We start from the raw sequence: 27825 nt of genomic DNA, 5'->3' as shown, positions 1-27825 counted from the left end.
ATCCCATCGCATACCTTAACTTAAGGTATGCGATGGGACCCGACCGACCCGATTTTCGGGCTTTAAAGATGTTTTTAATACAAAAAAACGCAACGCCACGATTAACGTGAACCCGAAGTGTGGCGAGCGCAGTGGTACGCGTCCTCTGACCTTTTCATACCCCCACTATCCACGTTGGCGTGCGTGAAGTTGATTTTATATAGCGTGGCGAGCGCATGTGTAATACGTGTGAAGTAATGTGCGTCCCCTCGCGGGGCTCGCCACGCTTCGGGCTCGGTGGCTCGCTGAGCTCGCCACACTATCTGAAATCAACTCCACGCCGACGTGGATAGTGGGGGAATTAAAAAGGTCGGAGGACGCGTACGTGGCGTGGCGTTAACAATGGAGGGGGGGGCATTTCAGGTAGTAATTACCCATCAGGGTGGGTGTACAATTAAAAATGGGGTCTGGGGGGCATTAAACATTGAGTCCAATGTGAAATCAGGTCTCAGGGACCATTTAACATTGGTTCCAATGTAAAACTCGGGTCGGTCGCGTTGCATGCGATTTGGTCGCATGTGATGCGATTTTTAGGACCCGTTGGCATACAATTATAATCGGTGGCGCCGTGCTAGGGAACAAGTACCAAAATATGTTGTATCATAATCACTTAGGGATGCATTGTACGTGCAACGGATCTGCCTAACAAGAAAATACAGGTGCACACTGGCCAACCTGGCAGCCATCGATATCGATTCAATATCGATCCAATCGAATCGAAACTGACACTGAATCCCCAGTGTGCATACAGCATAATGCTACCAAGTTGATTGAAGATGGTAACATTCAGATGGCGGTTCAATATCTGTGGCTGTTAAGCATGTGCTGTGCTTCGATCCCACTGCACAGTGTGTTATCTATAACTGTGCATTTTATGGCAGCAGTGGATTTACAGCTGCTCATATTAATGTTACTATTTTCTATGGCTTCACCACATGCCAGACACAGCGGGTACGGCACAGAGGAGCAGGTGCGTTTGTCAATATGTCTATGCTCGGTTAGCAGTAGATTAGACAGACGTCTGTATAGAGAGGTGTCCCGAATGAGTGAATAGAAATATGCATACTGATATAATCATAAACATGAATTTCAGGTGTGCAGTCACTAAGTAAATTACAAGAACCAGTTTAATTTCACTGCATTAAACATCCACTGCATGATTGTTTCGCTTCCTGATCGTGGCATGCGTGACTTCATCTGAGCGGAATAGACCGGAATGTTGATGTTATATACAATGTTACTAGATAATACGACGAGTAGCTTATTATACACACTACAGAGCTAGCAATTAAATTCAGCAGCCAGTGTAATGTTTTGGCAGCTCATCCATCGGATTGGATCATTTGATCTTGTAAAGCAGAACTGATTGATCACTGACTCGTGTCTCATCCATCATCATCCATCGATTGGAAAAGGACTGTAACCAAAACGGCAGATCAGCTGTTGAAGAAAAAATTGTGAGTTTAAAGGGAATTAAAAAAAAAAATCAACATTGATTGTTGAGCCACAGAGTAGACTTACAATTATTCAGTGATTCCATGTGGTTTTTGGTGTAATAACATCCACAGAAACACATAGTAACATTTTGATGAATTATGAACAAAGTGTTCTTTATTTTAAAAACCAATCCAGTAAAATGGATTCATATATTATTATTATTATTCCAAAGCTAATTTAAAAATCACAGTTGACATCGGCAATCCATATAGCCTGGTATAATAAGTGCACAAATGTGTTTTCACCCAGTGTTTGGGAGTCATTGGAGGGTAATCAATTTTAGGTCACTACTGTCGAGCTGGCCCAACAGCCGTGACCCTGTCCCGTTCTCGGTCTGCTCGACCGAGAATTTGCTGCCAGGATTCAATGTCCCACCTGCAGCGGGACAAGAAGGGGGCGTGGCCACGAGCTGCGGCTGGGAAGAGGTGAGCTGCAGCCGGGAGCTCGTCAGTTCCTGGCCATTCTCGGCAGAACGAGCCCGACTGCTTGTGAAGTGGGGCTCATTCTGCCCAGATCCCCTGCTCAATGCTGTCTTCCCTCACAGCATTGAATAGGGCCCCGCAGCCATCTCCCCCATTGGGAGATGACTACGGGAGATTGAATACCCCCCATTATCTCACTTGTGAGGCAATGACTAGTAATCACCCATACAATTGTGAAGTGCAATGGAATCTGGTGAGATCCATAACATGTACACATGAATGGCCACTGGCCAGCACTAATTGAGCCCAAAGCAATTGTCATGAAGTAAAGATCAGCTTTTATTGAACAGTCACATCAGAAGTCAGAGGCTCAAATTAACATTAAGTAGAACCAGTAGTCCAATCACCTGTAATAAATAAGAAATGATAACTTTGTTACCTGATAGTTGTCAGTCTGATTCTGCTGCTACTGTATATGTTGCTAGCAGCTGAACATGCAGGACAATTCTAGTCTCTAGGCACCTATTTTACAAATCTTGCTGCTGCCAAGGAGCCATTGTAAGTTTTCTAATACCCCTTTTCCACTAGCCTAAATATCTTGGGTTTTTGCACAGGAGCACACAAAACCGAGGATTTTAGGCAGGTGGAAACGCTCCCAGTTGAAACAACCCGGGTCGTGAGACCCGGCATTTCAACCCGGGTAGCGACCTGGGTTGAACACTGGTTGAACCTGGGTTGATGGTGACCTGGTTTCCGTTTACTGCAATGCAAAAGCCGGTGCTGGGAGATGTTCTCATCTCTGGCCCCAGTTACTCTACCTCTTACAGACTCTTCCTGTTACAGTCCCCAAATTGACAGTACTATATCTACATTGATTGTTTATACGGTTTGCTCTGAGGCTTAAATCACAACACATTAGCTTTCTCACTCTTCACCCTACCACCAATGGTGGCAACAGGTTCACCAACATTTGTCTGTAGTATTATGCAATCGTTTAAGTCAAACCATAACCTGGTTTACAACTTCACATGTCCCTTGGTGATGAACAGGCTTGTCCAACCTGCGGCCCTCCAGCTGTTGCGAAACTACACATTCCAGCATGCCATGCTGTTGTTTAGCATTCCCTAATAGCAAAATTGTGGCAAGGCATGCTGGGATATGTAGTTTCACAACAGCTGGAGGGCCGCAGGTTGGACAAGCCTGGTGTAGAAGCCAACTCCTGAAGCATATATCCGGTGTCTTCCATGTTGGTGTATCTGCCTCTTATAGACCCCAGCTGGCTCAATCACACCAAGCTATTGCTTTTGCAGGCTCTCTTGGACTACTGTAAAATCAATGATGAGACCATCTCCAATCCTTCCCCCATGACTTCTCTCCTCTTAGGCAAAATACATCATCTCTCACAGGTTTCATTCATGGCCATTGAAGGAAGAGTTAGGGTGGTATCTGACTAGTGCACTTCTCTGGGTTCTTTACAAAACAATTTTGTTATGCCTGCAATTAGTTGTTTTGCCTACACTGAAACCCAACAGTTTAATTATCTCCCACCTCACACTTATAAGTATATCTCTAACTCCGTTTGAGTCTCTGTGCCTTCATAATCATCTTTTAAAGGGTACTACATCTATTCTTTATAACCTTTTACTCCATATCGAACAACCAGTTACCATGAGTCTCAATGTGATCTGTGGAGCCCTCCTGATAGAGCACCTCTACCACACCACAGAACAGGTGCTATTATCTCCTTTGTTTAGGAAAATGCATACAAGATCTACTATATGTGGTACACTGCCTCGGACCATTGTTGGAGGAGATGTAGCGAGGTGGATACTTTTTGACATATATGGTGGCAATGCCCAAAGCTCGTCCTATACTGGGATGAGGTTCTCTGTGTCTAAAGGGATAGTAAGGAAGCCTATTTACACTCATTATAGTTTAGTCTCATGCTAAAATTAATTTCTATTCACATATATTACTTTTCTCTTTTTTATTTCTTTCTATTGAGTAGTTTGAACTTCTACTTGCTCCTGGACAGAAAAATGTGACTTCTTTTCTGTGTTTTGTAAAATTTAATTATGTATATAAAAGTGGCATAGTAGGTAAGTATTTCATCTAGAATGTATGGCAAACAAATGTATTCACTATATGACTTGACAAGATGTACAAAAGCCCACAGTGAACAAATGCATTATAATAGTACATTCCCAATGATAGTTTATGAAGAGTGGTAAGCTTCAACATTGCATGTCTATAAATTGGGGTAAGACATATTGGCCCTTATTCTGATCGGTGCGGCCGGATCCGAATATGCGGCCAGGACCGTGCGTGCGAAACCCCGCCTTCCATACGGATCGCCAACTCCGTCCGTACGCGGTAAGAAGCTGTCCGAACGGACCGCACGTGTATTTTTCATGGAATACGCCTCCTCCATCTCAGGGAACCTCCCCCATCATTCGATGGTCGCAGACCATCGAATGCAGGACCGAGTGTTTCACCAGCTCCCGCAACCTCAGACCACACGGACATTTTTCCGTGCAAAATCAGGGATCTGGGCGGGCAGCTGACATCCGGCGATGTCATATGTCCGCCCACTACACGTGCGTCACGGCCGCATTAACATACGTACGCCCAGCGTTTGCATGGGAACGCCCATGAAACGCGGGGCGTATGCATATGGTAATGAGCCTAAATAGCCCTTCACGCCCCTCTCCACCCCCTGGTCGGAGTGTTCACATTTCATGCGGGATTTGGCCGTACGCCCCGCTCGCACATGCGCAGAGACGCCTCTGCACATGCGCAGACACAAAACATTGGCGGCAGGAACGCACGCGGATATTACCGCACCAACCAGAATAAGGGCCATTATGAGAATGTGGGACAGTGAATTAATTGGTCAGCAGCTGAAACTCAGGAGAGAAGGCACAGGCTGGGGACCATCAGTAGTCACAACCCACTGGTGCGTAGTAGTGTAAGGATAATGCAGTATGGGCTAAGATTCTTGAGAAGAATGATGGTAGTCACTGAGTAGAAGTTCAGTCTGCAGGATGGAATCTGTGCAAATGGAGACCTAGACGGTGCACAATCAGAGATAATGCAAAAGCCTTGGGGTAAATGTACTAAAGTGTGAGTGTTTAGAAGTGAGATATATTATCCATAGAAACAATCAGATTCTATGGGCGAGAGGTAATAGTGTGTGATTTTTGGGGGGAGATGGCTACATCCAATCAAGGCTGGCCTCAGCCGTGATTGGGTGAGGAAGTCCCAGTGACTGACATCACTGGGGTTCCCCTCACTATAGCGGAGATGCCAACTGCAAAAGTGGACAGACCGGCGGGGGAGCAAGGTGTGTGTGTTTGTGTGTATGAGAATAAAGTTGTACATTACTGTGTCTGTTCTTAATTTCACATTGGTCATGCAGTTGGGACCATTTAATGCCCCTCATGCTAGACTTTGTAGTTCTTCAAGTCCCTGCATGCGGGGGAGGCTTGCTGTTCCACAGCACAACCCAACGTTTTTTCATCTATTTTTACCAGAAAAACAAATCAGCTCAGCAATCACAGCCCAGGGGTGCTGGGGACAGCCCTGGACTTCAGCCCTGGATGGGTGAAGTCTGGAGGGGGACTCCAATCCTCCAAGGACCCCATCCAGAGCTGACCAGCCAGGGGGTGTTTTGGTTGGGGGACCTTATATAAAAAGTTACAGGCACAATGGGATTGTGCCCATTGTGCCTGTAACTGGAGTTAAGGGGGGATTAAAAATCTCCCTGGGCACTGTGAGAAGAGCAATGCCTGCTAGGATTGTCAGTGTCACTGAGGCAGGGATGCCAGGAATAGGTGATCCTGTGAGAGCCAGCCGTAGCTGCATTTGATGGTCCTACAGTCATTGCCAGCACTGCTAGGGCAATAAGTGCCAATATGTATGGAGCTGAGGCCTGAGCCTGTTACAGATTTTTAGCTGAACATGAGTGGCTGGCATTCACAGGGAGCGCGGACCCATATCTTTTCTGTACACAGAGGCGGAGGTGGCCAAATAGTGAGCCAGGAAGCTGGTTACTCTTGCTCCCAAACCACCAGGTCTACTGGTCCCAGTCCGGTTACCTAATCACTGTTTCAAGTCAGCCCATGTTACCAATGTCTGTCTGGCCTCATCATCTGTTCCAATATAGGGGGTTATTCAGACCTGATCACTGGGCTGTAATTTGCAGAGCCCTGCAATCAGGTAAATTCCACCCAGCCATAGTGAAATGCTGCTCTGTGCAAGCCTGTGATAAACTTGTGCTTACCTGTAAATCCATTCACAACTCCCCATCAAATGATTTTTCCAGTGTGAAATAGCTCAGGGCTTACTCGGCTGATGCAATAGAAGCAGGATGATCGGGGCCGGAGCTGACGTCACACACTCTCCCTGAGAAGGACTGGGCACACCTGCATTTTCCCTGACACTGCCTGAGAAACGGCCAGTTACCTCCCTCAAATGCCAGATTCCTGTTAATCAACTGGTGTACAGTCAGTGATAAAAAAGCAGCAGCAGAATGGCCACACGTGTTCTTACTACGAGCCATAAGCATGCAGAGCTGTTTAAGTATCGCCTAGCCTGCAAAGTCACACTTGTCACTGCTAAATAACCCCCATGGTCTGCAGCACCAGTTCCAGCCAATTACAGTTTCCACAATTCTTCACTAGTTTAAGCATGATCTGTACCACATATTCCTTTCACCTTCATTACTATAGTCCCAGTGGTCCCATTTCCTGTGCCCACAAATGAATTCTGATTCTGAAACCCTCCTTTGACATTAGCACTTTAACCAGTGTACATGCAGGAAAGGTCCTTGGAGCAGTTTCGTTTTTCCCATATTATGCATTAGAAACATTTCCAATATAATAGGAAGGACCTATTTATGAATAAAACCCCTGCTAGATCTGTGTGGGTGACTACCCGAGTCCTTTAAGTCTTTTAGGATTTTTTTCCCATTCCATCTCCAAATTCCCAAAAGCCTAAATCTTCCAAAAAATAAATTCCCCAGAGGCTGTACTTGCACTGACTGGATCTATAAACACACTTGGGGGCACACATTTTTATACTTTTGTTATAAAACATATGCGGAACCAATCTTATGAGCAGGTGTCCGTTTTCCAGAAGTTTATTACTATCTAGAATAGTCCTAGAGCTTAGCTTAGGTTGTGGTTGCTTCCATGTAGACCGAGGGCCTAATTGAGACAGGTTAACAAAGCCGCATACAAGCAGCTTTGCAAATCTGTCAACCTTAAATGCAAATGTAGAAGGAGGTGTCAGACCATGGGAGCACTGACCTGATGCTATTTTCTGCCTGGCCCAGCACAGCCTCTCCCTTCTGTATCACCTCTGCACTGCCAGCCCAGCGGCTCTCCCAGGGACCTGGCCCTTAGCAACTCTATCCCCGCCCCTGTTCCCGCTGTAGGGAGTGTCGGCTATAAGGAGGGAGCACTGACTGCCGGACTCTGGAGGTGCGGAAGTATCAGCTGCATGACGGTGCTTTTTAACCCTTATGGTGTCAACGTTGCTGTTAGCGAGCCTCAAAATATCCTCTAAAATGCCAGCATCACTTACAGCGACTGTTCTTTTAGTATAAATAAATACAGTTAAGTCAATTAATTGAAGTTTAGTTAAATATTGCTCCCAACAAAAGAACAGTCGCTGTGAGTGACACTGGCATTTTTAACATATTTAGAGCGTCTCTCACAGCAATGTTGGCACTCAAAGGGTTAATAAAAACCCGTTTACTTGCCAATTTTCACACTTCCTTTGTCACAAAAGGGTTAACCATTCGGGTGGTATGCTGCCGCAGTGGGCTGTCCCGGAAAATTTCCTGGCATACCTGGAAAAACCTGCCCTGGTAGGTTTGTCCTGCCCCAGCAAAACCCACCACTTAAGGGGTTAAAGAAATAGACTATCAGGACGGAGTTTGTGAGCACATCCACGTGACTCACCGGGCCCTAGGCGGGTGCCTAGCTTGCCTTATGGGAAATCCAGCCCTGCAGGACGCATGCTAAAACCTGTTTCTATATTGCGTGCAGCGCCGGATTAAGAGGGGGTCAGTACCCCTGGGTCCCCCTCTATCTAGGGCCGCCTGTGGTCAGCATTTATTGAAAAAAAATTAGCTTAAGGTTTTGTGCATGGGAGTGGGGTAGTGCTGCAGCTTCACCTATCTACATATGTGACAATGATTCATGATGCTAAGCATTGGGAGCCAAGGCATACCAACTGCACAAGTGTGCAGTGCATTACTGAGAGTTGACGAAGTCCCATGAGACTGCACACGAGGTCAGAGGCTTGTGCTGAGCTCTGATTGGTGGAGCTCATCACATGCTTCTCAGGCCCATGTAGGACAGCAGCGGCGGCCTCCTCATGAGAGGATTTCTAATCAGAGGCAGTGCTGAGCCTGTGAGGTCTCCTACAGAGTAAAGGCCCCCATACACTAGCCGATTTTGGTCAGATTTCGGCCAGATCAGTCGGATCTGGCCGAAATCGGACCAAAATCGGCTAGTTTTGATGTCCCCTCAGATCCGATGCGCGGTCCCGTGCGCATCGGATCTGCGTCGGGTGGTCGGACCTGCTGCACGTCCGACCACCCGACTTGGGACCTAGTGGGGCGGCGCGGCGGTGGAGGGAGCAGGGGGGGGCTGGGGACGCTGCGGGGGACACAGGCGGCATAGAGCCGGGCAGGGGGAGCCGGGAGCTGTCAGTACTGAATAAAAAAAAAAAAGCCCATACAATGAATGGGCAGCCTGTGATTGGCTGAGCGCTCTCTCAGCCAGTCAGCAATTGGCTGAGAGAGCGCTCAGCCAATCACAGGCTGCCCATTCATTGTATAGGCTTTTTTTTCTAGCACTGACAGCTCCCGGCTCCCTCTGCCCGGCTTGATGCCGCCTGTGTCCCCTGCAGCGTCCCCAGCCCCCCCCTGCTCCCACCAGCAGCCCTGCTCTGTAGCCCCCCCCCCCTGCTCCCCGGGTTTTTTACATGTGATAAAATCGAGACGATTTATCACATGTAAAAAATGGCACATCAAGTGCCAATCTAATCAAGCTCCCCCGGGGAGCAGCCGGGGAAGCTCAGGGGGAAGTCGGGGGCGACTTGTCCTAAGGACAAGTCGCCCTAGTGTATGGGGGCCTTTAGGTGCAGAAGGAAAAACACAGGATTTTAATGTGATGTGTGTGTGTGTATGTCTATATATATATATATATATATATATATATATATATATCTGTGTTTTGACGGTGTAAAATACTCCTGTGCAGTTTGCGGCCAGTAATGACAAATGGGAGGGCCCCCCTGTTTAAAGTGACCCGGGCCCCCCAAAGGCTTAATCCGGCCCTGATTGCATGCCATTATTGTTATGTTGTTCCTTAATTTTGATGGACTGGGAACTAGTATTTATATCATTTTGAATACATTGTTGTACTTGGGTTGTATAGAATGATCCCTACTTCTAGGTACATAAATGTGTACATTACATAAAGTGCCAAAGTGATAAGATCTATTGAAAGCATATGCTGATTGATCATCTTTATACATTGTACTCACAAGAGTTTAATAGGTGTATATACAGATATTTAAAGTTTCACACTCTAAATCGTCAGACTGTCAGTGACTTGTTTTACAACTATATTTCCCATAAAGATGAGGCTTTGGTTGCTCTCTAGAGGAAGATTTTCCACTAGAAGCTTGACACCTCCCTTCTTAAAAAGGATCAAATTTAATTACCCATAGATAGCAGAGAACATTAGCACTCTCTCTTCCCTGAACACCAAGCCTATTGAGATTTAACCTCTTCTAAACCAATTTCACCTTTTAAGCTGCAGGAAAGAGGAACAAGAATAATCCAGATCTAAAGTCTGCATGTTATACAAGAGCTGCAGTTTAGTAGTACTGCTGTCTGTAAACATACAATAAGACCAGAGCACAAGCATATACAGGTTGAGTATCCCTTATCCAAATTTCCGTTATCCAAAGAGTGTGATTTTTTTATTTATATAAAAGCATTACTAGAGGCATCTGTACCAGCACTATTGGGGGCATGATATGTAACTGGCACTACTGGAGACATAATATGTAATTGCCACTATTGGAGACATGATATGTAACTGGCACTACTGGAGACATAATATGTAATTGCCACTATTGGAGACATGATATGTAACTGGCACTACTGGAGACATAATATGTAATTGCCACTATTGGAGACATGATATGTAACTGGCACTACTGGAGACATAATATGTAATTGCCACTATTGGAGACATGATATGTAACTGGCACTACTGGAGACATAATATGTAATTGCCACTATTGGAGACATGATATCTAACTGGCACTAAATATGTGCAAGAAAATTATTGCTTAGCATTCTAAGGTATATTCAATCTTCCCGCAGCCATTCTCAATGGGGGAGATGGCTGCGGGGCCCTAATAAATGCTGTCTTCCCTGACCGCATTGAACAGGATTTCTCGGCAGAACGAGCCTGACGGCTGGCAATTGACAAGCTCTCAGACGTTTCTCACGGCCACGCCCCCTTCTGGACCCCTGGCAGGTGGGACATCCCGCCTTACAAATTCTCGGTTGAGCAGACCAAGAACGGGATCGGGTCACGGCTGTTGGGCCAGCCTGACAGTTGTGGCCCAACATTGAATACCCCCCATAATCCGTACCTGAGATAGTACACAAACTTTGTTTCATGATTTTAAACCTTGTTTCATGCACAAATAAAATATATTTGTGTGTATTTCATGTGCTTGATGTGTTTCTACATTTATAAATGCAAGATACCTCAAGATACATCATTAAAATATAAAAATATTCCCAAATACGGAATAATCCGTTATCCAAAATTCTCATTTTGGATAAGGGATACTCAACCTGTATTAGGAAAGCCCTCTGTCTGTCCTAAAATAGACTCAGTGGTCAAAGTTTTCATGGATTTCATTAACTGTGATCAGCAGGGGAAGCAGAAGGATGACATTGCAGAACCCACTGCAGCTGAGGAATGATCTGATAGAGGAGAAAGTTATCACGGTTGTTAGCCAGCAGTATTCATATAACAGTCATATGACCCATTTCCACACTCAGAAAAGAAGTCACTCAAGCTGATGCAGTCTGATCACATAGTGTTCTGCGGGCAATGGTGACAGCAGGCACCTGAAGCCTACACTTTTCAGATACTGAATGTCAGTCATTTTGGGTCCACATGCTGTAATCTAATTACATCTGTACTTTGGGACTACACGTGTAACATGTACAGGCATTCATATTTCAGAAGGCTTATGAAATATATATGCATAGACGATACAAATTATTGGGCAGTGTATTGCATAGGTTATTGGAGAACATATACACGTAGCTTCAGGTTGTTGACATGTTATGAGTGAGTCACCTTCTATTTCCCATAAATCCTAATGAAAATAATGTTCTTCTTGATTTTATTTATTGCTTTCATTGTTTTTGTGGTTGTTTTTCCAGGTCACATCCAGCTGCTAATCTGCATGATAAATCAGAGACGAGTCTGTAGAGAATAGATTATCCATCTCATGTTTTCTCAGGTTTTAATATTTAGGGATATATTCAATTACATTCGAAACTGCAGTCTTGTCGGAAAGAATGCATTTTCCGTTGATTTAGGTCTGAAGGGGTTCCGACCTATTCAATACTGGCTGCATTTTTCCGACAGGTCGGTAAACTCCAACCTGTCAAAAACTTGGTGGAATAGCCGCAAATCCACCTGCTTTTGACTGAAATATGGGCAAATCCGATATGTTTTGGCCCCATTTCCAGCAATATCAATCCGATTGAAAAGATGTCGGTTTGAGCAGGGAAAACCGGGCTGGGTGAGCAGGACTGTTCTCCCGCACCCAGAGCCGGATTGAGGGCCCCCCACCCCTGGACAGCATGATGCAGATAGTTCTGAAGCAAGCAGAGCTCTCTGCAGCAAGTACGGAACACATGCACAGCAGCAGGGGTGCTCCTGAGCACTTACATCCCCTGCAGCAGCGATGTTCACCTTTACAGTCATGCTGGATTAGTAAGCAAGTTGTCATATATGAATACGTTAGTCTGGTGTTTTTTTTCTTGTGCATTTGCTGTTGATGCATCCTGTTAATTAAGTGTTTTGAAACTGAAATTGGATGGTTGTGTGCTGGTCATATATGCATATATATTACATTGTGACCCACATGGGTCCTTTAAGGGCACTCACCAATAGAAGATATAGGTAAAAATGATTTATTCCATCACCCTATCCAAACAGTGGTCTTCTCACACAGGGGTAGATTGGTCAGCGTTGGCCTTATTCAAGAAAGCTCAGCTTGCACAGCTCTAGAGACCAGAGTGTGGTTGTGCAAGCTAAGCTGTCTTGACAAAGGCCATTCGCGGCCGTGTGTGAGAAGACCACTGTTTGGATTTGATTAGGTAATAATGAATTTGTACCTATTTCTTCTATAGGTGAGTGCCCTTAATGGACCCATGTGGCCCTATGAAGTGATATATGTGGAACAGTATGTTACCTTAGAGGAGCACCCTGCTTATGATATGAGATGGTAGCAAGTGTGGAACTATACGTGTGTATATATATATATATATATATATATATATATATATATACACTTCCATAGGAACGGCACTCCCAGCTGATGAGCAATCAACGGTGGCAGTGTCTTCATAGCTTCAAATAAGCAACAATAGATAGGTAGGTGCGGCTCTCGTCTCTTTATCAAAAATAAATAACAGTACAGTGTCATATGAATCAACATTTCAGTGCTCCTTTGTTGACACTATCGTCAGGATGCAGAGAACGCCCAGGTACAGGGCCGTTTTTGAAGGGATGGGCTCAGATTTGTATGGCATGGCGGTAACAGGGTGGTGGCTAATCAGGAACATGGACATGTTTCACGATATCAGAGTGCCACATGTGTTGCTGATAGTAGTGTACAGAGGGGATACGGTCACTAGGTTGATTCTATGAAGGTCAACATGCTTAGGTCAATACCTGAAACAGGTTGACATGGCTAAGGTCAAGAGGGTCAGAAGGCCGACACAAGTATTAGGTTGACAATGGGAAGGTCGACATTAACTGTCGACCTTCATATTGTTTGATTTTACTTCACACAACCAATGTATCTTGTGAGTCAGAGGTATAAATTAACTATTTAACTACCCAAACCCACCATTCAATTTGTTTTTGTTGACCTCTACTTTTGTGACTTTTTGGCAAACTCTTATACAAATTGCAGCAGTGGAGTTTGGAGACATTTTATTTAATGTATTCCTTTTTTTATCATATTCAAAACTGTTCATATTTTTCTCTGTTCTAAACAGCGCCAGGGCCTGAGTTTCTGTTGACCATCGTGGTCCATTCAGTCTATCAATCCACAACCCTTATTATTAAAATTAACTTTTGTGTAGGGGTTCCTCAGAGCTTTGAGCTTATTCACTCGTGTTAGCATAGAGGGAACCCCTCTGCTGACCAAGATTTTTTCAATATTACTATATACTGTGACGTCTTTTACAATACTGTCCACTTGTTTCTTGATCTCTTCCTCACTTCAAGAGTTTGCGCACCTCATTGCAGTGAACCATGCTGTATCAAACTGTATACGCCCACTCTAATGTCTAAGGACTCATGTGCTCCCCTGTCCTGGTACCTGCAGATGATGTCATCCACAGGCAAACCAAATATCCAAATAAAACTTTTCAGAGCAACCTGGGTCTAAAAACCCAGATCGCATCCATTCACACTACAGTCTGGGAAAAATCCTGGTACTGAGCAGGGTCGTGGCCAAGACCCAGGTCAAAGCACAAACCCTGGCAAAAACCCAGGTATTTTATAAATGTGTGAAAGGGGGTGTAAGACGGAGCTGTGTCGAGTGGGCAGAGCTGCAACAATTCACTTCTAGCAAATATTATTTTGTTACTTAGCAAATCAGCATGGATTTCTAGCAGCGTAATTAAATCCTGCAGTGCCACTTAGTGTCATCTGTGTGAAATGCAAGTGAGAAATGTTTGTGTAGGCTCAACATAAACCTGTTATGTAAATATGTACATGAAATTTAATTTAAAATGTCATTATAAAATTATTAAATAAAGGAAGTGCTGGTATTTAAACATGTAACTAAATCAAATGTTTAAAAATGACATATAAATATATTTAAAACCTCTCGGATTTAAGGAAATATTACATAAAGGGGTTTATTCGCTCCACTGTGGGCCGTTACATGCAAAAGCCCAGTGAGTCAGGGGGGGGGGGGGGGGCAGGTGACATCACCGGATGTCAGCTGCCCACCCACTTCCTCCCGAGGGTGCACTCATTTCTAAGTCACTTAAGATATGAGTGAACCTTCGCCATCATTCGATGGTCGACAACCATCGAATGATGGGGGTGGTTCCCCCTACCCTGCGATTGGATGGTTGTTAAACATCCATTCGTAGCCGGTGCAGACAAACCCATGCTGCGAGGGGGGGAGGGGCAGGCAGCCCAGCATTCCTGGGCGGGGTCTGGTGGACTCGCAAGGCTCTGAATTTACAGACTTGCAAATCAATCAGAATAACCCCAACAATACCAATCATTGATTAATGCACATGACAGTCTTTCAGGAGCAAATCAGAAAACAAAAGGCACAGTAATAGGATTAAGAAATCAACAGAAAATGATTGAAAGTTAACACAGCATTTCGAGTTTAAGGAATTTTTTCTCCACACCATGGCCCTTATTCTGATCGGTGCGGATATTCCCGCATTCTTACGGTGCGGTCCGCACGCCACGGTGTTTTGCCGCGTGCGGCCATCGTCCGTAGAAACGCCCACGTGTCCTCCGCATTCGGACGGACTCACTCTTTAAGAACAGGGCGTGTTTACGGACGACATACAAACCATGCGTGTGCGGGAGAAACACTCCGATTCGGCACGGTATTACAGAGTATTACAGAGTATGCTCGGGAATACCGCATCCGAACGGGAGCCAAGCGGTGCTACCGCACGTAAGCGGAGTATTTACGCCAAACAACCCACTATGAAGTATCTTCTGCTATACATCACATGACCCACTTATTCAATTACCTATCCTCATAAAAAACTGCTTATTTGGAATTGGAATCAATTAGATTCCAATATATCCTTACAAGCATGCCTAACACATGCATTGCACACATTAACCCTTACAGCAATTGAAGTGCAATGGTTTCAATTAAAGCACTGACAAGCGTCCTATTAGTGAGTAATGAGTAAAGGAGTAGATTCTATTGGGTTCAGGTGTTAATGGTTGTAGTCATTAGGCGTACGTTCGCCTACCGCATGAACGAGTGGTGTACGCAAAGCAATAGTACACTTGTGGACACCGCACATTTCTGCCCTTTTTGATCGCGTGCATTCGGAGTGGTTTCCGAATGTACGCCCCCCAACATAAGTGTACTCCCCCGTGTCCGCCCATGTTTCCGCCCCGTTTTGCCCACTTTGAAACTACGCCCATGTGCCATTCCGCATGACGCCCATAATACGCCCATATTTCCCGACTGATTGCGGGCAACAGTTTTGGACGGGATTTTGCCGAACTGGTACGGAGTCTAGGCGTGGCACATGCGCGTTGCGTTCTCCACGCATGCGCAGACGGCGAAAAGACGCGATCCGTAAGAATGCGGTAAAGTCCGCGTCAATCAGAATAAGGGCCCATGTTAGCATAAAATCAAACATTTTCATAATCCTTGCTTAAATAGTAGTAGTATTAAATAAGTAAAAATGTAAAAAAAAAAAAAAGAGAAAAAGAAAAAGCGAAGAAAGATGTCTGACAGCCCGGGGGTAATAAAAGGACAACCAAATGGTAACAACAGGAAATAAACCACTTGTCGTGCCAGAATTGTAAAACTTAAAAGGGTAAAGGTCCAGCCAGTTCAGCACCACCCTCTACCCACCACAGTGGTATAATGACATGATGGTAGGACTCTATATATCAGCCAGGGGTACCAGGTTGTCGCAAAGAACCAACTGACAAGAGACAAGGAAGAAATAAGATCGTCCATAGTAATATATAGTGCTCGAGCACAACAATCAGTCATAGTAGGGACAGAAACTAATCTCCAGTGTAAAGGTATGACCACCTTAGAGGCACTGAGAATGTCTTAGTATTTATTTATTTATTTACTTACAGTTTCTTATATAGCGCAGCATATTCTGTTGCCCTTTACAATTGGAAACAACAGTGATTGAACAAACTGGGTAGATACAAACCAACATGGAGGTAGGAGGGCCCTGCTCGCAAGCTTACAATCTATAGGGATAATATGAAGCATACATAAGGATAGAATTCCATAGCATGGCAGTCCCATCAAATTACTAGACGGTCCTGATGGGATGCAATTATATATGAATGTTACTGGATGTTGTGTGGGGGTCCTGAATATAAGCTAGCCTGAAGAGGTGAGTTTTCAGGGAACGCTTAAAAGTTTGGAGGCTAGAGGATAAACTTAGTGTGCGTGGAAGGGCATTCCATAAGGTGGGTGCTGCCCGACAAAAATCCTGTCAGTGGGAGCGAGTAATGAGTGTGGATGAGAGACGCAGATCTTGTGCAGAGTGGAGAGGTCTGGTGGGGATATATTCTGAGATAAGCAAAGCGATATAAATCGGTGTAGTCAGAGTAATGGCTTCGTATGTAAGTAGAAGTATTTTATATTGAATGCGGTAATATACAGGCAACCAATGGAGGGACTGGCAGAGCGGGTCAGCAGCTGCATTTAAAATGGATTGTAGTGGTGAGAGTCTTTTCTTAGGAAGACCGGTAAGGAGGCCATTGCAATAATCAATGCATGATATAATGAGTGCATGGATTAGAGTTTTTGCAGTGTCTTGTGTAAGGTACGGAATAATTCTGGATATGTTTTTTAGATGCATGTAACACTATTTATAGACAGATTAAATGTGAAGAATGAAGGACAGTTCAGAGTCGAGGATGACCCCTAGGCAGCGAGCTTGTGGAATAAGAATAATTGTGTTCTCAACAGTGATAGAGATATCAGGTTGGTAACTACTCTTGGCTGGTGGGAATATAATTAATTCTGTTTTGGAAATGTTGAGTTTGAGGTGGGGAGATGACATCCAAGATGAAATGGCAGAAAGACATTCAGAGACACGGAGCAATACTGATGGTGACAATTCCATGAAGGATAGATAGATAGATTTGAGTATCATCAGGGTACAGGTGATACTAAAATCCAAAAGAGTTGATTCGATTCCCAATTGAGAAGGTATAGATTGAGAGAAGCGAACACTGAAAGAGCGATTAGATAGGTAGGAAGAGAACCAAGAAAGGGCTGTGTTCTGAAGACCTAGGGACAGGGCCGGCACCACCACTAGGCAGCTTTAGGCAAATGCCTAGGGCACCGGCCACTGGAGGACAGTAGTGAGCAGCAGCAGAGCCTCTGCCGGCGCCGAGGAGAACAGGAAGAAAGCGGCTGGGACCGGAGCAGGTGAGTGAGCCATACCCCTGCCCCTATATAGCGCCCGCAGACCACTGACCCCCCTCCCCACCCAGACCTGCTATCGCCGAACCTCTAATTCCACAACCTCCCCCCCCCCCCCCGTGGAGCGATATGCTGCTGCCTCACTCTCCCCCCCCCCCCCCCCCCCCCTGGGAAGTGATGTGCTGCTGCATTTCGCCTGTTAAGAAAGTATATGAGGCGAGTGTAGGCTAGTAGCTCAAGTAGCTTGGAGAGGCATGGGAGCTGAGAGATGGGATGGTAGTTAGAGAGACAATTTGGATCAGAATTGTGTTTTTTTAGAATGGGAGTAATAAGTGCATGCTTGAACAGAGAAGGAAAGATACCAGTAAGGAGAGAGAGGTTACAGATTTTAGTTAAGCTTGGGATAAGCACAGGAGACAGAGCTTTACTGACTTGTAAGGGTATAGGATCAAGAGGAGAGGATACTTGTGTAGTTTCACGGCGCCACCTCGCGCACAGTCTGTGTTTGAAACTTGGCAGCTTGCCAGACTCTGTGTTTAACTGTGCGCGTGCCACTCTAGCTGGTCTCAGCGCAGCGCGTGGCTGCTTTCCTTATGTAGGCTACGTTATCAGCGCAGCAGCAGCGCACGCTGCCCGGCACTGACAGGTCAGTCCACAGTGAAATAGGCAGTCCTGCGCACCGCTGACAACGGGGGCACGTAAACTGGACACCCCGGAAATTTAGACGTCTAAATCCAGACTCCCTGCAAACCACTAAGATGGGGGCATCTAAATTTAGACGCTAAAGCGTCTAAATTTAGTAGGGTCTAGGGGTACACTATTAAACCTGTTCACAATGACACTAGTCGACGTAACAGCTGTCGACCTTGTTAATTCCACTATCCACGCCAACCCGAAGCGTGGCGAGCCCGTGAGGGGCGGCGGTACGCGTCCTTTTCATACCCCCACTATCCACGTCGGCGTGGAGTTGATTTTATAAAGTGTGGCAAGCGCAGCGAGCCACCAAGCCCGAAGCGCGGCGAGCGGACGCAGATACTTGTGAAGCCCGCGAGGGGACGCGGATACCTGTGAAGGTATCCGCGTCCGCTCGCCACACTTCGGGCTCGGTGGCTCACTGCGCTCGCCACACTTTATAAAATCAACTGCAAGCCGACGTGGATAGTGGGGGTATGAAAAGGTCGTAGGACGCGTACCGCCGCCCTTCCCGGGCTCGCTGCGCTCGCCACGCTTCGGGTTGGTCGACAGCTGTTACATCGACTAGTGTCATTGTGAACAGGTTTAATAGTGTACCCCTAGACCCTACTAAATTTAGATGCTTTAGCATCTGAATTTAGATGCCCCCATCTTAGCGGTTTGCAGGGAGTCTGGATTTAGACGTCTAAATCTAGACATCTAAATTGCCGGGGTGTCCGGTTCAGGGAGTCTGGATTTAAACGATTTAGCGTTTAAATTGCCGGGTTGTCAGCTGTGCGCAGGACTGCGTATTTCACTGTGGAACTACAATGACCACAGTGACCTGTCAGCACTGGGCAGCGTGCGCTGCTGCTGCCCAGCGCTACGCTGATAACTTGCTTACATATGGAAAGCAGCCACGCACTGTGCTGAGAACAGCTAGAGCGGCACGCGCAGGGGCGTAACTATAGCACCGCAGCCCCCGCCACCGCGGGGGGGCGCTGTGCATGTGGGGGCGCCGGGGGCTGCGGTGCTATAGTTAAACCCCCCCTCAATCCCCCGCAGACTTACCTATCGTGCTGGTCCCGGCGGCTCCGTTCTTCTGCTGAGGACCACCACAAAATGGCCGCCCCCATATAGCACACAGTTCTTTGAAACTGTCTGCTGTATGGGGGTGGCCATTTTCTGGTGGTCCTCAGCAGAAGAACGGAGCCGCCGGGACCAGCGCGATAGGTAAGGCTGTGGGGGATTGAGGGGGGGGTTTGCATGGGCGGCGGGGTAGGGTTGCTCGGCGGGGCGGCGACGGGGGGGGGCGCCCCCCCTAACGGCGGGGGGGGGCACCCAAAACATAGCTACGCCACTGGGCACGCGCACAGTAAACACAGAGTCTGGTCGACTGCCAAGTTTCAAAGTTTCACTGTGCGCGCGGTGGCGTCGTGAAACTACACAAGTACCGAGGAGAGTTAGTGGAGTAGGAAGATGAGAAGAGTGTGGATACTTCATCCTCACTTGTGGGGTCAAATGAGGAGTAAGTGGCAAAGGGCCCAGGAAGAAAGTAAGCAAGTCAATGGCTGAGGAAGAGCATGCCATTTCATTTTGGATTTTAGCAATCTTTTCTTTAAAGGAAGCAAGCTCTTGCGCACTGATATTCGCAGGTGGGGAGGTTGTGATCCGAGAGAGGGGATGGGGCGTTAGTGAATTCAGAAAAATAGCATAGCGTAGTGAATACCAGATCAAGGCAGTGGCCCTCCTTGTGAGTAGAGGAGTCAGACCATTAGGAGAGGCCAAGAGAGGAGTTTAGAGGCATGAGGAGAAAGTGGTCTGTCAATATTAACATTGAAATCACCTATGATGATGGTGGAGATGTCAGAAGATAAGAAGTGTGGGAGCCAGGCCGAGAAATCTTCCAGAAATTGATATTTGGGAAGCCCAGGTGGGCGATAGATAGCTGCAACATGCAGAGAGAAAGTTGGGACAGTAATATACCTACCCCACCTCCTTTACTGTTATCAGGCATAAAGGTGTGTGTGAAGTGGAAACCACCACGTGACAGTGCTGCAGGGGAAGCCGTGTCTGATTGCGTGAGCCAGGTTTCTGTAATAGCCAGCAGGTTGAAGTTGCCAGAGACGAAAAGGTCATGGATTGATGTTAGTTTACTGCAAACAGAGCGAAAGACACATTTTAGTGACTTGGAGGGTGATGGGATACATGTGACATTTATGAGGTTGGCTAGATTTCTATATTGTTTTGACTCTGTTAATTGTGAGTGTGGCAGGTGATTAGGGCTTGGATTTGTGGATATATCACCAGCTAAAAACAGCAGAGCTAAATAAATGTTAGTGGAGGTTTGTGAATATTTGGTGTAGTGGCAAGTTTTGGATGATAAAGTGCATGAAGAGAAGTGAGTAAAAAGCTCATGAGTGTTAAGAAGAGGGGCGTGAATAATGGAAGGAGAAATGTGCACAGAGGGGATAGTTGTAGGGGCAGTGTAGGGTAGTGTAGGATGAATAGATTTGGAAAATAATTCCATGACATGATATGAAAAAGAGTAGTTTGGTGAGCATGCTGTCAGTTATAAAGCTAAAGTTGATGTCAAAAGGCAAAAGTAATATTAGTTCTTTACCTTTACTTAATGTTGTCTACAGCAAAATGACTTGCGGGTATTATGTGCAATGAAAGGGTTGTACAGAATAAATACCAGCAGTTGCAGGACACTTGGAAAGTTACTGATGGATCAGATCTAGTGCTGAGGGTCCAGGTTACACAGTCAGGAGATGCATGTGGAAAGAGGAAGCCAAATTGTCCTTTGTTGCGTAAAATGTCTTCAGTGATCCGTTGTATGGATAGATTGTTTGCCTTCAGTTTTCCTTTGGTTTAACATCGGTATAACATTTTATAAGTTCTTATTTAAATTAATGCTATCCTTTGAAGAGCTGTCCTTAGAAGAGATATGCACAAGCCTCTATTGGCCACAGGCCTCCCTGATGTTCATTAAATAATGGACTTCTAACATGTGTCTACACTGATTACACCTAGGACCCAGTTAGACCCTCCCCCAGCAAAAGCTTGGTAATAACACTTTTTAAACAAACACACTAACCAAGATACAAACTATAAATGATCTAAAGGCCCATACACACGGGGGAGATATATTGCTAGCAATATATGGCTGAGCAATATATTGCTCAGTTTCTCCTTTTCATCAGCGACCAGAGAAGGAACCTCTGCCGGGCGGTGCCGCAGCGGTAATCAGCTGGTCGCAGGAGCAAGCTGAAAACGGGAGCGCGCACCCGGCGATTTATCGCCTGGGGCACACTCCCATCACTGGCAATATGGTTGCCAGCGCCATATGTCCAGCAATTTCAGCCCCTATCGCCCCGTGTGTACACAGCTTTAGAGTCATGCCCTCTTCCAATAGTCAGTAGATATCAACATTCCAGTTAACAACCCATCAAATGCATAGGCAAGCTATTATAAAAGATACCGTATGCCTATTGCAATGCTTTCATTCCTAGTCACCCAATTAGACACATGATATTGCAGTGCCTTAGTGACTTATAAAATGACTGAGGTCTAAAGAGGAAAATTAGTAACTAAAAACTAGTACACAAGGGAATGAAACTATCTTTATCACTTTATGCCAAAAAGGTTGCAGGAAAGGACAATCCCACCATATTTGCAATTGTAAACGCGCAGCGTAATATGCTGCGCTATATAAGAAACTGTAAATAAGCTGATAAATAATAAATTTGTAAGGGACACCAGGGTACATTTTAGCCAGCAGGCTAGGGCAACAATACCAGCATGAGGGTACTTTATGAGTTTCCATCACTAACACATTAGGATTAGGTGAACTAGAAAATGTGTTACCGATTATTTGTGGCCAATCATTCTCCCCCACCATGAAGGTCAGATTTGCGCATTTTTTTTGTCTGAGAGGGAAAAAGTCTCTCAATCAGTAGTTTATAGATAAAGGAGTGGGGTGGGATGGGTAAGTTGGAGAGAGAAACACATTTTCAATTGGGGTGGGCTCGCTCAAGTCTGCAGGGGAGCGTAAACCCTTTAAGAAATGTTTACTCTGAAGATATTTCCAAATTTCCTTATTCCACAAGTCCCATTTGGCCTGGATAGCGGGGAAGCTCAGAACCACAGAGACAGCAGCAGGTTTACATTGTAATGAATAAGTTATTTTTCAAAACATAAAAGTAATATATTCTAATTTTCAACATTCTTTTGACATTTCATACAAGACCAGACTCCCGCCTAGCTCATTTTGTTGTGGCGCTTAAGGAATATGCTTCAGGTGAGCCTTGATGGACTGCATCAAGGCTCACCTGAAGCATATTCCTTAAGCGCCACAACAAAATGAGCTAGGCGGGAGTCTGGTCTTGTATGAAATGTCAAAAGAATGTTGAAAATTAGAATATATTACTTTTATGTTTTAAAAATTAACTTATTCATTACAATGTAAACCTGCTGCTGTCTCTGTACTGTGGAATGTCTGTACGTCACGTGATATTTTAACCTTAAAACTAACATGGTCAGCTACAGTACAGGCAGCCAGAGCTGTGCTCTGTGTATTAGGCATAACAAAGCCAAAACCTTATTGCACGGATCCTTTGGTTTGATTCCTATCATGGCCCTAACTATGTGGAGTTTTTTGTATATTCTCCCCGTGTTTAGGTAGATTTTCTCTGGGTTTTCCCACAATCCAAAAATATACTGCTAGGTTAATTGGCTCCCAACAAAATTAACCGTAATGTGAATATGTGGGTGTTTGTACATGTGTCTAGGGCAGACAACAATAGCCAGGTGTTTCTTATCTGCACCAAATTTGTGATATTAATTATTATGAGCAAATGTAGACTATGGTACTAGATAAAGACATTTGTCTTGAGCTTCTAAATTAAAAAATTGATGAACTTTTAAAGATCCTGATTTCACCCTCTTGGTGTACACATTTAACTAAGGGTGATATGTCATTGAGAATCTGGTCCCTCTCCCGAAAAGCCATCTGGCTCCTGCGACTCCCCCCATTGGCTGGGCGGGTTTCCATGGGTGATATGATGCATCTTGTGTCATTTTAGCCCTGCCCACTGCAGTACAATGCCTGAAATACCTGCATTGCATGGCGCGGGGCATGGCTAAATGTTGTGATCGCTCTGGCCGCTCCCCCAAGCAAGACACCTTTCCTGTGGTTCTGCTCATGCACTGTCCCTTTTCTGGTCCAAGCGACTGCCCCACCCCCCTGCCTCACTGAGCTGGCTGCCAGAAAGTAGGCAAGTATGAGTTAAAGTTGTAGAAAGATATACAAAGTGCTCACCCTTATGTAGTGAGTCCTGGGTATCTCACAGGAATAGGCCAGCGAGGTATCACTCTGTGTGCCCTTGTTGGGGTTTAAGGGTGTCCTTTTTAGGGATCCCTTTGAACCATAGGTCCCTAACCTGGGACCTATGTCCAGTCACAGGTGACCGCAGCGGTCTCAGGTTGGGCAGGGATGGGGGTATAGTGCGGGCAGGGATAAGGGTCTAATACCCCCATCCCTGCCCAACCTGAGACCGCTGCGGTCACCTGTTACTGGACATATTGTAGGTCCCAGGTTAGGGACCTATGGTTCAAAGGGATCCCCATAAAGGACACCCTTAAGCCCCAACAAGGCCACACAGATTGATAGGTACTCTTTACCTAGCACGGCGCCCACGATCTTGATCGTGGGCATCGTGAGGTAAAAAATCGTGTCGGTCGCGTCGTATGCGGGCTAAACATGCCCGCACGCGACGCGATGCTCACGATTTCCCATTGAAACCCATGTTAAACATGGACATCGTGTCGGTCGCGTCGCGGCCGGCTATAAATGTGCACACGATGGCCCCGACGCGATGCCCACGATTTGCCATAGGAATTAATGTTAAAAGACCCGATGGACACGATTTTAATGTTAAATGGCTCAATGGACCCGATTTTAGCATAGGAAACAATGTTAAATGGGCCTTAGAGCCCAAATAATTACCCTGAACTCTGAAATGGCCCCCCCAATTTTGTACGCCACCCCACGATCAACGTGAACCCGAAGCGTGGCGAGCGCAGCGAGCCCGCGAGGGGCGGCGGTACGCGTCCTCCGACCTTTTCATACCCCCACTATCCACGTCGGCGTGGAGTTGAGAATAGAATAGTGTGGCGAGCGCAGCGAGCCACCGAGCCCGAAGCGTGGCGAGCGGACGCGGATACCTTCACAGGTAAACGCGTCCCCTCGCGGGCTTCACAGGTGTCCGCGTCGCCACGGACACCTGTGAAGCCCGCGAGGGGACGCGTCTAGCTGTGAAGGTATCCGCGTCCCCTCGCGGGGCTCGCTGCGCTCGCCACGCTTCGGGCTCGGTGGCTCGCCACACTATTCTATTCTCAACTCCACGCCGACGTGGATAGTGGGGGTATGAAAAGGTCGGAGGACGCGTACCGCCGCCCCTCGCGGGCTCGCTGCGCTCGCCACGCTTCGGGTTCACGTTGATTGTGGGGTGGCGTAAAAAATTGGGGGGGGCCATTTCTGAGTTCAGGGTAAGTATTTGGGCTCTAAGGCCCATTTAACATTGTTTCCTATGCTAAAATCGGGTCCATTGAGCCATTTAACATTAAAATCGTGTCCATCGGGTCTTTTAACATTAATTCCTATGGCAAATCGTGGGCATCGCGTCGGGGCCATCGTGTGCACATTTATAGCCGGCCGCGACGCGACCGACACGATGTCCATGTTTAACATGGGTTTCAATGGGAAATCGTGAGCATCGCGTCGGTCGCGTCGCGGGCACACATAAATGTACCTGCGATGCCCGCGATGGGCGCCGTGTTAGGTAAAGAGTACCGATTGATACCTTGTTGGCCTATTCCTGTGAGATACCCAGGACTCTAATTTGCACACATACCAATAAATATTCACAGCTTCATTTATAAATTGTCTCATTTCATTATTTACAACACTTACCAGTACTTATCCCACTTCACTACATAAGGATGAGCGCTTTGTATATCTTTCTACAACTGCTCCAGTCTCAAGGTATTTGGACATACCTTATACGCAGCAGCTCCCCACATAACCACTAACTCTTCTTTACTATTGATTGGAGCGCTTTGGCCAAGTTCTGTAAAGTATGAGTTAAAGCCACTCCAGCATAGCATTATCTTTTATTGTTTTGATTTCCAGACCCTGCCCAGCATGTACACAAAAAAAGGAAGCAGACCATTGCTTAGATATGCATTTTTATCACATATTTGGTGTAAATATAGAATAATAAACTTTTGGGTTTTGCTGCAGCATTATAAATCCCAGCAAGCCTCTCCCGCATGCCGGGACTTACCAGTGGGCCCTTTAATGTCCCATCATGCGGGACATTAAAGGGCCCACTGGTAATTGTAGTTCTACAACAAATCCAATAGTGAAATAAAACACAGACGCATTAGAGAAATAAAACTTACATTCTACAATTACTCACCCATACCTACCTATGGATCCACCGTAGGCCCATCCGCTTCACCAGTATACTCCAATAGGTTATTTGTGAAAGCAAATTATACTCACCAGGGCCTCCAGCATAGATCGCGCCGTCTTCTTTCCATGTAGGCAACCGGGGGGTTAAAACAAAAAAAGCATATTCCATACCATCGTACCCCCCATGTGTATATTTATATTGAGGTGGAAGTCCACTGAAGATCTATTCTCCTTTACTTAAATTTTTTTCTAGAGGTGCAGTGTTAATTTATACTAATAATATCCTAATCTCCTCCAGACACCGTTCATATAAAGTGCATAAAGCAAAAAAAACTATTTTAAGATGGCTGAAAATGAGGAACAGAGACATGCAATACATACAATATAGAACCTGAACCAGAAATAGTGTTAGATCTCCATGTTAGTTGGAAAATTGGATCCATATTTTTCACATAGTTTAGCAGTAAGCTTGTAAAACATATGGCGTACTATTTGCCCAGCTGTCTAATCTTAACTAATGCACACTGGAGGGATATAAATATATCCAGCATATGTACATACTGTAGATGCATAAGGGGGTTAGATAATGACGTGCAAATAAACCAAAAGTCATTTCATGTGTAACTTTAAAGTGTATTGATTGGTAACCAGTAGTAGAATACTTTCTAATGGATCTTGCAATGACTTGTGTAATACAAGTGTCTCCACTCACTGCACCATGTTGGATAATGGAAAGACATGCTTCTGCAGTTCTCCAGAGATGTGGTGATTTATTCACAGACCACTTTAAATGTTGTATGTGGCTCTTGCCCTTCCCTTTAATTGATACAACATTACATGTGCCCAGACTAATCATGTGACACTTGGGTGGAAGACACAAACATTTGTATATGCATAACTGTCAACAGTTTGTGTCAAGAATGGAATGGGCCACCGAATCGGCTCTGGCATTTGTGCATGCACACAATGTAAAGTCACACGTGAGCACATGCGCTGCCTATACCAGCTTGCAGGGGAGAGGGAAATAGACGCATGTGATGCCCCCCTCTCTCCTGGACCCGATTGGCGCACAGAGCGAGCCGCCGGACTCGCCGCTAGTCCAACTGCTCTCTCTGTGCCCAGATCAGGAGGAGTCCTCCCCCTTGGGGTAACAAATCGGCCCGCCTGGCCATTGGGCCACCTGGGATTTGCCAGAAGTGCCAATTGGCCAGTCCGGCCCTGGTATATGTGCAGTGTGCTGTCTCTGATCAGGTTAAGTAAAAGGTAATGCAGAAGACAGAACCTGCTACACATAAAGTGAAAAGTAAGGGTATATTAACTAAATTACAGCTTTGTAGAGGTGGTGCTGTTGCTTACAAAACAAGGTACTCTGGGAAGTAGCTACAGTTGCCATCTCAGCAATCCCGGGGAATGGATACATTGTTTAAAACAAACGCTCTTTATGACTGAAATTCAGTGGAGCATCAATTAAAATCCATCCAGGAAACAAAGTCCTGTGACTAAAAAAACGCACTTTTAACCCCATTTTTACCAATTATTCCATTTATTTATTTATTTTTTTCCTATGTTCTTTTTTGTGTATCGGCCAGTACTTGTATGTTCATACATTCATTAAATGTTATAAGAAATGTTTATGTTTTTTTATATATTTGACTAATATAAAATGTTTTATTAATTACTCTCCACTCGACTGTCTTTCAATTTTAATAACCTATATTAATTTTGTCATTATTGCCAGTATTTAGATTGAAACCCATTTTGGGTGAATATTCTTATTTATTGAGCACCTTCTAGATGATAATAGATAAATCTGATTGGTTGCATTTGATTTTGAAGTGTAAATAATTGCCTCTAAACCTCTGGAGATTTCTTAGCAAATCTCTCACTTTCTGAATCTTTCATCCTATTACATTTCCCCCATTGACTTTCACAGGAACTAAACTTGCACATTGCCCCCCATAAGAAAACAAACACACACAGGAAAAATAAAACATACATTAAATAATCCCAACTCACTATATAAAGACTGACCTGACCTGTCAGAGAAAGGAGCTGCTAGTCCCCTCCATGGCAGTCCAGCAGCAGCCTCAGTCTTCATCAATCTGGGTCTTGGCATTGGCCACACTGTTCCTCCTAGCCATCTCTGCCCCTGTGCGCCCCGGCTGTATGGTGGCGCAATAGTGTAGTGGAGGCTGTCTTCAGAGACAGTTATCACTTTGATGTTACACGCAGTGTAGGTTG

The 27825-nt window shown here is 45.5% G+C and overlaps 1 long non-coding RNA gene across 1 annotated transcript; it reads right to left on the bottom strand.

The window, feature by feature from the left end:
- Positions 1 to 569: 569 nt before the first annotated feature.
- LOC146008957 (uncharacterized) lies at positions 570 to 27825 on the bottom strand. Its single transcript, XR_014444597.1, has 3 exons — positions 27616 to 27825; positions 15888 to 15960; positions 570 to 1479 (listed from the first exon to the last, which is right to left on the bottom strand). It is a non-coding gene; the product is annotated as an uncharacterized LOC146008957 (long non-coding RNA).

The sequence above is a fragment of the Crinia signifera genome, chromosome 6, assembly GCF_055691185.1.
Source record: "Crinia signifera chromosome 6, ASM5569118v1, whole genome shotgun sequence".
NCBI lineage: Eukaryota > Metazoa > Chordata > Amphibia > Anura > Myobatrachidae > Crinia > Crinia signifera.
Note: the sequence above shows the minus strand (reverse complement) of the source record. Positions and strands in the feature narration are given on the sequence as shown.